The 12,706-nt window shown below is 39.9% G+C and overlaps 1 protein-coding gene across 1 annotated transcript in view; it reads left to right on the top strand.

Moving 5' to 3' along the window:
* The window catches only part of rtn4r (reticulon 4 receptor), an 82,887-nt gene that overhangs the window by 21,540 nt on the left and 48,641 nt on the right, over positions 1-12,706 (top strand). The window lies entirely within an intron of this gene.

Below are 12,706 nucleotides of genomic sequence, written 5' to 3'. Positions count from 1 at the left end.
CAGATGAGCGGATGAAAGGAGATATGGTTTACTGACATGGGCTTTATGGGCCTCTCTTCCTCAAAGAAGCATCATTTCCTGATTCTGAAGGGTTTTTATGGGCTTTGGTGTTTATTGGGGAAACAGTGTCGACCAAAGCCCCAATAATCATGATGTGTTTTCGTTGGCAGGATCATTTCCCACATCTTTCACTCCTCAAAGGCTGTAAATACAAGCTCTGAGTGCAGCTATTGTTATTTCTCTCCATTTTGCTGTGCCCATATTCTTTGTCTCTTTCCTCCCATCTCAAGGATGTGTTTACTTTATTATGACAGGGAGATGTCATGAAAAGTTCCTTCTGCTCCACTGACAATAGGCCTTCTTTGTCTGCTCCAGTGGAAACTTATTCCACATTATGTAACCGACATTGAAACAGCTCCTCTTTGAGGATTCCTCTGTCAATACAGCAGCGCTCTAATTACGTCCTTTCATATCAGAGCACTGAGCGAGCACGGCCTGATATACTTCTGGAGTATGTGATACCTGCTTTATTACTGAATGGGCTCATCCAGCCCGCCCTCTGCCACCCTCCTGCAAACTATCCTCCTGTGCACCACCTTCTCGACGAGATAGAGTCGGAGCAAAGCATATTGGGACTGTATTACAGTATCGACTCCTCATCCACTTAACAGGAGAATCAGCTCCGTTTACGACTAATTAAAGCCATTAAAGGGGGCACCCGCTAATGCATTTCTGCACTGATAACAGAAACACGGGCGGCAGTGGCAGCCGGGCTCATTTTACCGGCAGGTCAAGATGAGTGTAATTAACTGGATATTAAAGTCACAGCGTGACGCGTTCGTCAGCTCTTAGTCGAGACATGATGGAGGCTGGGGTGCAAAGTCCTGATATGGGTGTCATTGAAACTCTGGAGGATTACTCCTCACACTTCAGACTTTCTTGTTTCTCGTTGAGCTCTCCTTGGGGACTTGCAGGCTAGAAATCAAGTCTGTAATGGAAGTAGAATGAGAGACTTAGGCAAACACTGGCTTTTTATTAAAGATGAAACGACATATTTTAAAACTCCATAACCATGTAAGGGATAATAGAGTGAGCAGGTTGCTACAGCAGATTAAACTGGGGTCTTGTGTCAATCTGAAATGATTCTTAAATGCTAAATCCACCTGCTTACTTTACATTACCCTTCTTTTTTACCCTCAAACTGAATGAAAAAAATACACAAGTTGACACAAAATATTGGTTTGAGGATAGTTCTATTGATTAGAAAGCTAGCATTGAAGCTATGTCATGGAACATTTTTACAATTAGCATAATCTGTCTCAAGGCTCCTGAAAGGATATTTAACTGTCCTGGAGTTACAGCCCAGGCCTGGCTTTGTGGTATACTGAGCAGTCCAAGTTCATTACCAGTCTGAGGCTCTTTTCCCCAATGATGAATCACTACACTCTCTCCCAATGTCCAGCACTGTTCTATTCTTACATAAATGAAGTTGTTAAAGCCCTCCAAGAAATTACTTGAAATGAAAATAAATAAATAAATAAATAGGGTTGCACAATATTATCTGCATGTTTTTGGTATTGGCCGATATTGGCTTAAAAATAAATGATCAGATATTGCCTCACACGCCAATTTCCACCGATATAAAAAACTGATTAAGTAATGAGCTGAAGCTGCATTTTTTTTTTTTTTGCACTTTTTGTGATTTGGTTTGCACAGTTCAGATTGAGCAGTCCCATATTTGGCTCCTGTTTTAGGTTAAACTTGAATTCAAGCAGCAGTCTGTAAGCTTCATGTATCTGAGTAAAACATTTTATTCAATTTGGGCTTTAACTGCTATAAAGTTGCACTTCTCATATGTTACCTGTGAACACAGGTTACCTTTACTGACTGTCAATAGTAAAATTTGCCAAATTCGCCCTGGTTGTGGGTAGTACTATGGTTTTCTTAGAAGGAGCGTCATTCGGCTTTCAAGTAGGATTTATCTTTTGGAATTTTTTGCACAAGAAATGACTATTAATCAACAAATGTGATAAGAGCTCCATAATACAATATGCTACTTCCAATACAGAAGAGAGTTGATAATCTCTGCAACCATATACGCAGAAAAAAATAGCGGTTTTGGTATTGGCTAAATGAGCTGTTTAATATCGGCATACCAGATGATTGCAAAAAATCCAATATCGTGCATCCCTAAAAGAAAAGAATGTGACTTTATTGGATGGCAACAGTGAAAGAGACTTCTAGAATGTTGGAGGAAGTTCTTAAAGGGACAAAAAATGAAACCTTTCAGACAGAGGCTGGATTTCGAAGATGCCACTCTGAGATAAGGAAATAAATTTTTTTGGCTGTAAAGCTACAAAGCTAACAAAGGGGTGATATAACCGTCAAAACTTGCCCTCTTTTTCCTTAAAGGTTTAATTTATGGCTAAGCCTTTTCTCAACCAACCAGCCCTGCCAAGACATGTTCTGTTTGTTTGCTTTTCTCTGTCTTCGCTGATTTAGTTACCACTAGCTATTTCAGTTAGCTTCTTTTTGTATCTTTAAACTTACCTCTCTGTTTCTGTGCTGTTTGCCACATGACTCCCTCTTTTCCTTGCTTCTTGGGAATTTGTGAGGGTTGACATTTTTCCTTATTATTTTGTTTGTAAAATGTATTTATTCTGTATAAGAGTTATTCTTTGTTTAATTACATTAATTTGCTTCAGTAAGTAGGGACAGGTTCATGTAAGCTTTAGCTTCCTCCTGTCCCTTCTCAAACATTGAAGGTATGTTTACATATTCATGCATTTATTTATTCAGTTTTTTCTTTTTTCTTTTATTGGTTGTTGCTCTTGTTGGGTGTGGGTATTTGGATTGGTGTGCCATTGCTGCTCTTAGGCAACAAATTGTGCAGTCTGTTTTTCTACCTGCAATCTGCAAATAATTGAGATAAACAAATAAATCAAATCAAGTTTTGATCAAAAGATCTTAAATTTTGTGCTTTTTTTAAGATATTGTTATATTGAGTTTATATGCTAACATGCTTACATTAGCAATTTAGCACACTGCCTCATGTTCTTCCTGAACCTTGTTATAGACAGTGGGGTTGCTAACAGACAACAACTAGCATTGACATTTAGCTACTTCCTGTTTTGGCTAAGGATAGGAAAAGCCTTTCTGATGTAAAATAGGCTAACGGTAATGTAAGCTAATTATTGCCCTCAGCTGGTAGCCTGTAACTGGTTGATGCTCGCATTGGCTGGTTTTACTTCTCAAGCTGTTACAGATGATCAAGTATCTATTTATCACACTTCCTTTGGTTGCTGATGTTAGTAATTAGTCAGTCTCCCTCTATTTATGCCGTTTGTCACACAGGAATAGACTCCAACAGTTTTTTAGTCGTTGAGTACTTGGACGTGGCTTCAAAGGAAAGTAGCTGCTGTGTGAATATGATTTAAAAAAATATCATCTGGTTTAATTTATTAATAGAACAATGATAATTCAAACACAATGTATAAACACAAACCTGCAGCAGGTAAAGGTTTGGGTAAACAGTCGATGCAGGTGCTTGAGGGAGAGATGAAAAGCCTACTTCCAAAGGTATTACAGCCACATATGCTGCTTTCACACACTCTCATTTGTATTGCAGTATTTGCTGAAACTCTGCCTCACTTTGGAGCTATTCTCAAGAGTGACTCTTGGGGAAAATAACAGGTTACATCATCTGAATTTACATAAAATTGTGCGCCGATTAGCTGAGTTTTGTAGCATAATGTGCAAAGTTGTTTCTGCTTTACAACATTTTCATTATGTGCGGTTCTAATGGAGGATTATGCAGGTTTAATGCATGAAGGACTTGCATAATGGCTGCGGCTGCACACACGTACTTGTTATTACCGTGCAGACATTATTCCAAAAACAGTGGTTGGCAACAGCCAGAGAGTGAGGAGTGTTTTAAAGCCTACTTCATGTACAGACTTTCTATCATGCCAACCAAAGAGGAGGATAATCTATACCCAGTGGTGGAAAGTGATATTGCTCAAGTGCTGGACTGAAGCACAGTTTTGAGGCACTTGAGTTGAGTATTACTGTTTTGTGCTACTTTTGCATGCATTTTAAAGGATAATATTTATTCATTTCAGTTTCAGCTGTTTGCAGATCATGGATCATGCAAACTTGAAACAAAAGATGATGCACCAATAGTTAAAATTTTTTTGAACTCCATCCTGATGCAAATGAGATTATCAGGGTCCTTGGCCTGAGGAAGAGGGCACCTTCAAGCAGAGCTAGAGGGTGCCCTCAGATGATTATGTGCGCCCAAAATTTGCCTGTGATACCGAACATAACCCCCAACATCCCATTATAGGCTCTCTAGCACCAGAAAAGCACTCAAAAACACACTAAAACGGCTCTAACAGGGGCTAGGAATGTCATAGAGAGATAAAACCAATGCCAAAATGTTCATCTCAATGAGACACACAACAAAAATGGAGGTGTTTTATACCTATCAAGCACAGGAAGCCGGAAATTTCCTTTTCAAAATAATAGTTTGCCACATTTTTGCCCTTTTTGCCAAAACTATCTTCTCTAAATCCACAAGTGGTATCAGCTTGAAATGTGCTCACATGACAGACTAGACCCTGCTCTACAAAAGTTATTCGGGAAGTTGTTATTTTGGACCCTGTTTTCAAATGGCGAGCCCTCAAAGTCATTGACCGCCCTCAGCTCCTTCCATGTAAACAGATGGGAAAACACGTTTCAGGTCCTGCAGGTGCTGCATTTGGGCCTCTAGACAAAAAAGTAAAAGTCGTACAGCTTTAAAAATGACATGAACAGATTCCTGACAAAATTTCCAACATAACATCATATTTTTTACACAGAATAGGTTAAGATTATGGCCTATGTGACAAGTTGTTTGTAAACTTTTCTGAATTTGAATTATCCCTCTGGGCTGTTGCAGTTGTGATGATGTCACGCACTGGAGTTCAATGCAGCTGGTCATGTGACTCAGCAGAGAAAATAATACATAGTATCAACTGTTATAGCACTAAGAGGGCCAGAAAGGGATGAGACCCTGATCATGTTGGTGAAATCAGCATGAGGGACTAGCGAGAGCGTCAAAACTCATCCAACACATGCTCTCTAGCGCCACCTAGGCACTCAAAAACATACAAAAATGGCTCTAACGGGTGCTAGGAATGTCGTAGAGAGATCAAACCAACGCCAAAATGTTTGTCTCATTGAAACACACAAAAAAAGGTACGAGGCAGAGGGGAGCCCAGAGGACCTGTATAACGCTGCTTGCAGCTTTAATTTATTGTAGGGCTTTAACCTGAACTGCTGTATTTTTTGCATAACTTTTTTGCAACTTTTACCACGAGTTCTGATCTGAATGTGTCTCCCACGCCTGTCTGTATCTTCAAAAATCCTGCCAGACAGTCTGTGCCTCTCTGCAGGGGAGAGTGTTAGAATAAGCAGAAATGACACAGATAAATATGCAGGGTCCAGATGTAGATTAAAAACACAAAACAAAGCCTGTTTTCTCCGCCATAAGGAGCAAGATGAAAGCAGCAGGGTTTAAGAGTTCCTCCACCTAAGGTAAGCTGTTGCTAAGCTGAGTCTGCAGTTATCTCTCATCCACTGCGCTGAATACAGGAAGAGGGGAAAGGGAAGGGAAAATAAGAGCTCGGCATTCTGTTGCCAGATTGACTCCATCTTCAAAGAGATATTAACATAGCGCCAGTTTCCCTTTTATCTTCCTTTAATTTCAAGGATGCCAGCCCAAATTAAAATGCAATGCAGCTGGAATGAAGCTAAAATGTTGGAGACACAAAGGAAGAAGAGAAGGAAGGAAGGAAGGAAGGAAACGAAAAATAAGACATGCATCAAGAAGAAAGAAAACATCTTGGATCATATTTTCTCTCAGAAAAAGCATCCTGTTCCTGCTCGAGCGTTATCGCTAATGTCCCAGCAGTCTGAATATTAGAAAACCAACAGACTAATCAGAGGGACTCCGACAGAAGAGATGATATCTTGGAAGCAAACAAGTTAGTCGCAGGTTTAGTAATTCAATCACAGAACAGTCAGGTCCATTAACATTCAGCTTCAATCAGATTAGATCTGCGTGAAATTTGAGCGATGCTGAATGGGTCTCTGAGAGCTGGATTCTTGTTTCCATACTGATGCAGTGGAGTTATTTTATGACTGGTAAACCTATCAACGCTCTAATAACACTGAATATCAATATTTGCCAGGACTGGTTTGTTTGTGAATTCCCCTGTGATGGTGCCATTTCACTGTTGGGCTCCACAAACAGTCTAAGTGATGCTTTGATGATTGCTCTGATGATTGCTCTTACATCTCTGCAGCAGAAATCCCAAACCTGCAGCCATTCACCAAACATTTTGTTAAAAATGAGCAGCAAGGCTGCCACTAAATGTGGTGTGGAAATTAAGGAGTTAGCCAAGTGCTACAGTAAGAATACCAAACAAGACTTTTAAATTACGACTATTTAATGCAACACTGGCTTCCTGAAAAAATAGCCTACCTTATTTCTGACGCCTCTTGGGGACACATCAACTCTTTTGTGAACACAGCCTCGCCTGAGTTGTGATCTCAGATGAGAAATCTCATCCCGCGGCCTTTTAACAGTCACACATGTTGCTCACTTTGAATCTTCGCCATAGAAAATGTCAACAAAGGCTGCGTCTGCGGCCTGCTGTTCCTTTATGACACCTACCCTGCAGCAGTGCTTACTACATTAAAAAAACCATATGACTTCCCTGTGGCCTTGTTTGCCTGTGTGGGTCACATAAAAGGCTGCAAATTAATTTTAGTCTGTTTCATATCCAGATTAAAAAAAAAATGCTCCTCACGGGAGCCTTGAGCTATTTTTTTTTTCTATTTTCTTTTTTTATGATTTTCTTGTTGAGTGTTAGCACCAACATACCAAGACAAATTCCTCGTATGTGCAAATGTACTTGGCAAAACATCTTGATTCTGTTTCTGAAATGCTGTGAAGTAGAGAGGGGCTGTCTTATAATCAGGGTACAAGCATTGACGCATGCCTATAGTTGTCTAGGGTCGCTACATGACCGCAACAGCAGGGACGCAGTGACTGGAGATGAAAAAAGGGTCAAAAGTTGGGAAAATTAACAGACAACTGAGGCAAAGTCAAGATGCTTATTTAACATTATTATGGTCAATGTAGCAGTAATGTTAAACGACTTTCAGGCAGACAAAAGCTCTAGACATAAAAAAAAATCCTTGAAAACTTGAATATCATTAAAGATAAAAATATTTTTCCCTCTGCAAAACCTTTGCCCACATTTCCCACCACATCGTGATTTTGTTTTTCCTTTCAAGGAGATATATGTATTTCTTTGATGTAAATGTTGAGCTACTTTGTTTCTGTAATGAACCTGTGCTACTAGCACAAAAATTGCAGTTAGTGGACACAGGCCCTTAATCGTATGACTGTTTCTCACCCAAAAGGGAAAAACTTCAACTTATGTGCCACCAAAATTATCATACTCTCATCTTTGGGCCAAAGAAGATAAGTTTAGAGTAAGATCACGTTGGAACTTGAGTAAAAACCTCGCCTCGTTTCATTCACCACAGCTCCATTTATATTTCATCAACCTTGTGTTCCTCTCAAAGTTTCCCTCTTGCTGCGTGTGTGCCGCAAAACTTGTAGTAAATTTCATCCATGTCCCCTCAGCAGGGGCACACTTCCCCCCTTCTCCTCTCTGAGGACCCAGCTGGCAGCACAATGTAAGAGATCGAGTGTCACATCACTTCCTGAGCTTTCTCAGAGAAAGATTCTAGCTCCCGCTTCCCCCCATGCGACACTGCTGTCATCCACATCGCATGTTTAAGATAAAACAGGGAGTAAGGGATGTTGGAGACAGTGTAGCGGGGCTGGCGATGGCACGGAAGATCAGACTGCAGTAGAGAACTCCGGGAACTGAGAAAGAAGGAGAAGAGGTGAGGCACGCATACTAATGGCGCCCTCTGGATTCCTGTATCTCTTTCACTTCCTGGCATAGAGTTCCTCAGTTAAACTTCTCTATCTTCATGTAATGAGGCCTCCTACACAATGCTCTTTTATCCCATAGACGTCCCCCACTGAAGCACCTTTCTCTGCCATCGATTTGTCATCCTTATTTCCTCCGACTCCCTTTACCTCAGTGTCAACCCGACAGAGGTTCCTGCACTGCACAGAAGTCATTTACCTGTGTTATATTGTGGGTAATAACTGACAAAGCATATTGACTTGGCTAATTGACTCAGAAATGATGGGTAGTTGGGAGATAAATGGCGGGATGTCTGTGGTGTATTTGTGTCATTAGCTGCATACTGTACCTCGGTGCATACCTGAGGAGGCGCTCAAATGGCTCATCTGCCCGAGAAGAGGCGATGCAAACGGATGAAAATGACGGATGGCGCAGGTCTCTCAGGATGCAGGGGGATGCTGCAGGAACGAGGGCGGATTTTCAGAGTCCCATATGGTCGTGCATACTCACGGTCATATGGTGAGAGTCCATGCAGGTCTGGCAATCGCTGCACGGAGTCAGATGGGTCGAAGATAATGAGCAGGAATTAAAAACAGCATGTTAGGAAAAAATCTAGGGATGAGAAATGGAGGCGCCATTGGGTGCATATACTGGAGAAATCTTATCCAGTCTTATTTTCAGTAGAAAATGTCTTTTTAGACTTAATTTGAGCCTCATTCACTTGACCAGTCTGGAAAAAAAAATCTTATTTCAAGTTGTTTAAAGAAAAAAAGGAGGTCTGAATTGCTGTAGCAGGTTTAAGAAATCTGCCAATGGAACAAGAGAAAGGTGATGTGTATTAAAACATGAATCAAGTTCAAAGCAAATGTTTGCGCAGTTTTTTCTTTTTCCATTGGTAGATTATTTTTTACTTCTTATAGCAATTCAGACCTCATTTTTGTTTGCACACCAAACATAAAATACTGGTTTTCAGGAAAAAGAACAGAATACTGTGATGTATAAATTTGGACTCTGAATAATATGATCTCAAAATGATGACTTTTTAAGCTCTAATACCAATACTTATATCTGTGCTTCGTTATTAGCTGATACTGATACCGATATGATCTGACACTGACATTAATTAGGGACACTATTGTATTTCATCCGTTTCTCTGAGCTCAAATTTCACCCCTTAAACGTGCTCAAAAACTCAACCCCCAATATCTCATAATTTGCTCTCTAGCACTACCTAGGAACTCAAAAATTCACTTAAGTGGCTTTAACAACAACTAGAAATGTTATTTATACATCAAACCAAAGTCAAAATGTTTGTCTCATTGAGACGTACAAAAAAGGTAGGGGGCACCACTGCCCTGGCAGTTTGCCTGTCAAATTACATTTTTTGCCCTTTTTCAAAACTTAACTCCTCCGAAACCATAAGTTGTATTGTCTTGAAATTCTCTGATATGACAGACTAGACCCTGCTTTAAAAAAATTCTTATGGAAGTTGCTGTTTCGGACACGATTCTCGAATTGCAAGCCCTCAAAGTCCCCAAAGAAGCCCTCTCAACTCCCTCCATCAAAATACATGAACTTATTAAATCCAGCTTGCAAGCTGCCGCTTTTGGGCCTCTGGACAAAAAAGTAAATGTCCTACAGTATTTAAAATGACATGGATGGATTCAAGACAAAATTCCCTACAAGAATATCTTATTTTGACACAGATTTGAGTAAAATTGTGGCCTCTATGAGGAGTTGTTTGGAACATTTCTAACACTTTTATTCCTCAGTGCAGCAGTTGTGTGATGATGTCACACACTGATTAGAAGCTCAGTGCAGCTGGTCATGTGACTTACTCAAGGAGGGAAAATGTTATGTTTTTCAAAAACCTTGAAACCTTGACAGATGACTTAAAAAGGGCATGACAGACGGGCGTGAAGGGACCGGCGAGAGCGCAAGGAACCGTCCAATGCTGCTTGCAACTTTAATTTAATATTCTCTTTACTTAAAACGAGGGATGTGAATTGATGTTTTGAAAACTTGAGGCTTCACAAAGGTAAACCAAGCTGGGATAAAAATATTAGGGATGGGCAAGTGCAGGTATCGATATTAGTTTTCAGGCTGATAGCAGCCGATACTCAAGGCAAAACAATCCCAAGTTGAGTAAGAACTCCTCACCAGTAGTTGGCATTACACTACAATGGTTTGACACCACTGTAAATCAGGGACAGAGCCAGGATTTCAATTTTGGGTGGACTTTAATTTACAAAAGTTAGTAGATAACTATCTCATAATGTTTTAGTGCACCAGACTGCAATGGCTTTTAATGGTATCGGCCAAAGAGTAGCGCTCTTATAATGCACCAATGGGCTGCGCCGCCACCTCAACTTTCCATGTATTATAGGCTGTAAGGGTAGTAACATCAACCACAGTTAAATCAAAGACAAAGGTCTAGAGTTGTTCCCAAAATTATTTTCCAGTCTTACCGGTATAACAAGAGGCTGAATAATTCATAACTTTCTTTTCTTTACTAACAGGCTTAAAGATTGCCAAACAGACAGGGCGTCTAACCGTAACAAAATAAGTGTAAATAGAGATGATTGTATAATATTCCCCCTAAAAACTGATTAAAAAAAAAAATAAAGAGAGAAACAAAAAATGTTATTTTTCGAAGAAAAGTTTAGGGTGGGCCTGGGACCGCTGGGCCCACCCATGACGCCGCCCCTGCTGCAAAAGTGAATCAGGTCCTGTTCAGACAATACGAATAAACCAGGGTTTTGGTCTGAAAAAAAAGTGGTATCGAAACATCCCTAAAAATATATTTAAACTGACTGTTTTATCATTTTACGAGATGATAAATGTGTAAATGTGAGCCCAGGAGACTCTCAGTAAAATGCTGTCATTGTTTTTGTCTCACATGTCGCCGATCAACCATTCAAATATGTCACAAACAAGCAGACATAGTGCCAGCATGACAGCAAAAACAGAGCTCTGTATCAGAAATGGCTCTGGCTTGTTTGTTCATCCTTCCTGTGGGCAGTAAAAAGCAGTATCCCTACATACCAGGGCGGTTATTAAAAGCACAATCATCAAGCGTCACTGCGAGACAAAGCACAAATGTTTTGAGCTATCATACCCACTCAAATCCACACACAGAAAATAATGAGCCAGGAGCCAAATATTATTAACCCAGCCGCAGTCATTCATTCACAGCCCGGCAACAGGCTAACCAATACTGAGACAATTTCAGCTCAGATTTAAAATGGCAGTGCGAGCTCAAGCTCTCTTCAGTTACTGAACAACAGAACAGCATGAGTGGGAAATACAGGGGGAAGAATAAGCAGGTGTTAAAGCTGCTTAATCTTAATGTGTTGAGTTTGCATCCTGACAAAAGCTCTTTATGTATTTTGTATTAAATACTTACCTTATTTTCCCCAGAACAAGAAAAGAACCTTAATTTTATGCTTACTGTTTCATTAAGAGAGTGCACCTCTGTGCATGATAAGCTTATGGAAGTGAGCTGAATTATAGGGTTTTAAAGAACCATGTTTAAAAATTCAATAACTTTCTTGCAGTTAAAGAAATTTAAAAGGATTTGTTTTCATACAATAGCCAACAACTTCATCAGGATCTTCCAAAATGCAATCTTTGAGGATGTAGTTATCCATAATCCTAATTTCACATGGCACCTAGCCAAACGGGTGACACGCTTCTACAGAGCTAACACCAGTCAGCAAGGTGATGCTAATGCTAGCTCTGCAAACAAAGAGACAGTCCATCCAAACGGCCAAGACTTGATTTTAAACTGCTTTTGGCGTCACAATCTGAGAACCACGAAGAACTAACAAGGCTAAAAGAAAGGTGTGTTGCTAAAAAAGCTCTTCCCATTTTAGCGGATGGGTTTGCTGCTTTTGGGGAGCTAGTTAGTAATTAGGTTACTTTGTAATAGTAGGAATTTTTAGATGAAGCTAATTGCTAATTTTTGGATGTGTGCTGGACACAGAACATTGACTTCATACAGATGATGTGAGTGCTAAGCTACTTTGAAATGTGTTTATTGAAATGATCCCTTACTGGGCCTTTTTGAATTTTAATTGAAGAGCCCTGTTCATAGAGAATTGTGGGGGCTGGAGTCCTACCCTGAGGTGGGGTGGGGATATAAAGTGATAACACTCTGTGTTCCTACTAGGTGTGTGCAGATTTTATACGCGTGTGTTGGAGAAATCCCTGAATGTGTCCGTAAACTGATAAAATGCTCCGTTTGAATAGTAGCACGTGATTTTCACCAGACTTGCTGAAATGATGAGGTCAGTATGTTTGGATTTTCTTACTGGTTCATGACACAATATAGCAGGGGTGGGCAACTCATTTTTACAAGGGGCCATATGAGAAACATGAATTGTGTCAGAGGGCCGCAACAATAATGTGAACTTCATTCTGCTCAATACTAACTTTTTCCCGTCATAAAATGCACTTATATTTGATTCGCTGCTTCTGGTGACTGTAAGAACAAGAATATTCTAAAAGTATGTGAAACTGTGTTGCTGGTCAAGTAGGAAAATACTCCTATAGAGGTAATAAACAGTAAAAACAAAAAAAAAATAGCATCAGTGTTTCTTTTTATTTTTAGCATGTTAGTCTCCACAAATACTTAAAAACTGTATAACAGCTGCATGCAAATAAATTACTTGGAATCGCTTCATTTTACCTCTGTAGTGAGAAAGATCTAG

Source organism: Halichoeres trimaculatus, unplaced genomic scaffold (assembly GCF_033239565.1).
Source record: "Halichoeres trimaculatus isolate MK-OKI-2021-1 unplaced genomic scaffold, fHalTri1.1 fHalTri1_scaffold_5, whole genome shotgun sequence".
Classification (NCBI taxonomy): domain Eukaryota; kingdom Metazoa; phylum Chordata; class Actinopteri; order Labriformes; family Labridae; genus Halichoeres; species Halichoeres trimaculatus.
The sequence above is the reverse complement of the archived record's forward strand: the minus strand, read 5'-3'. Positions and strand labels throughout refer to the sequence as shown.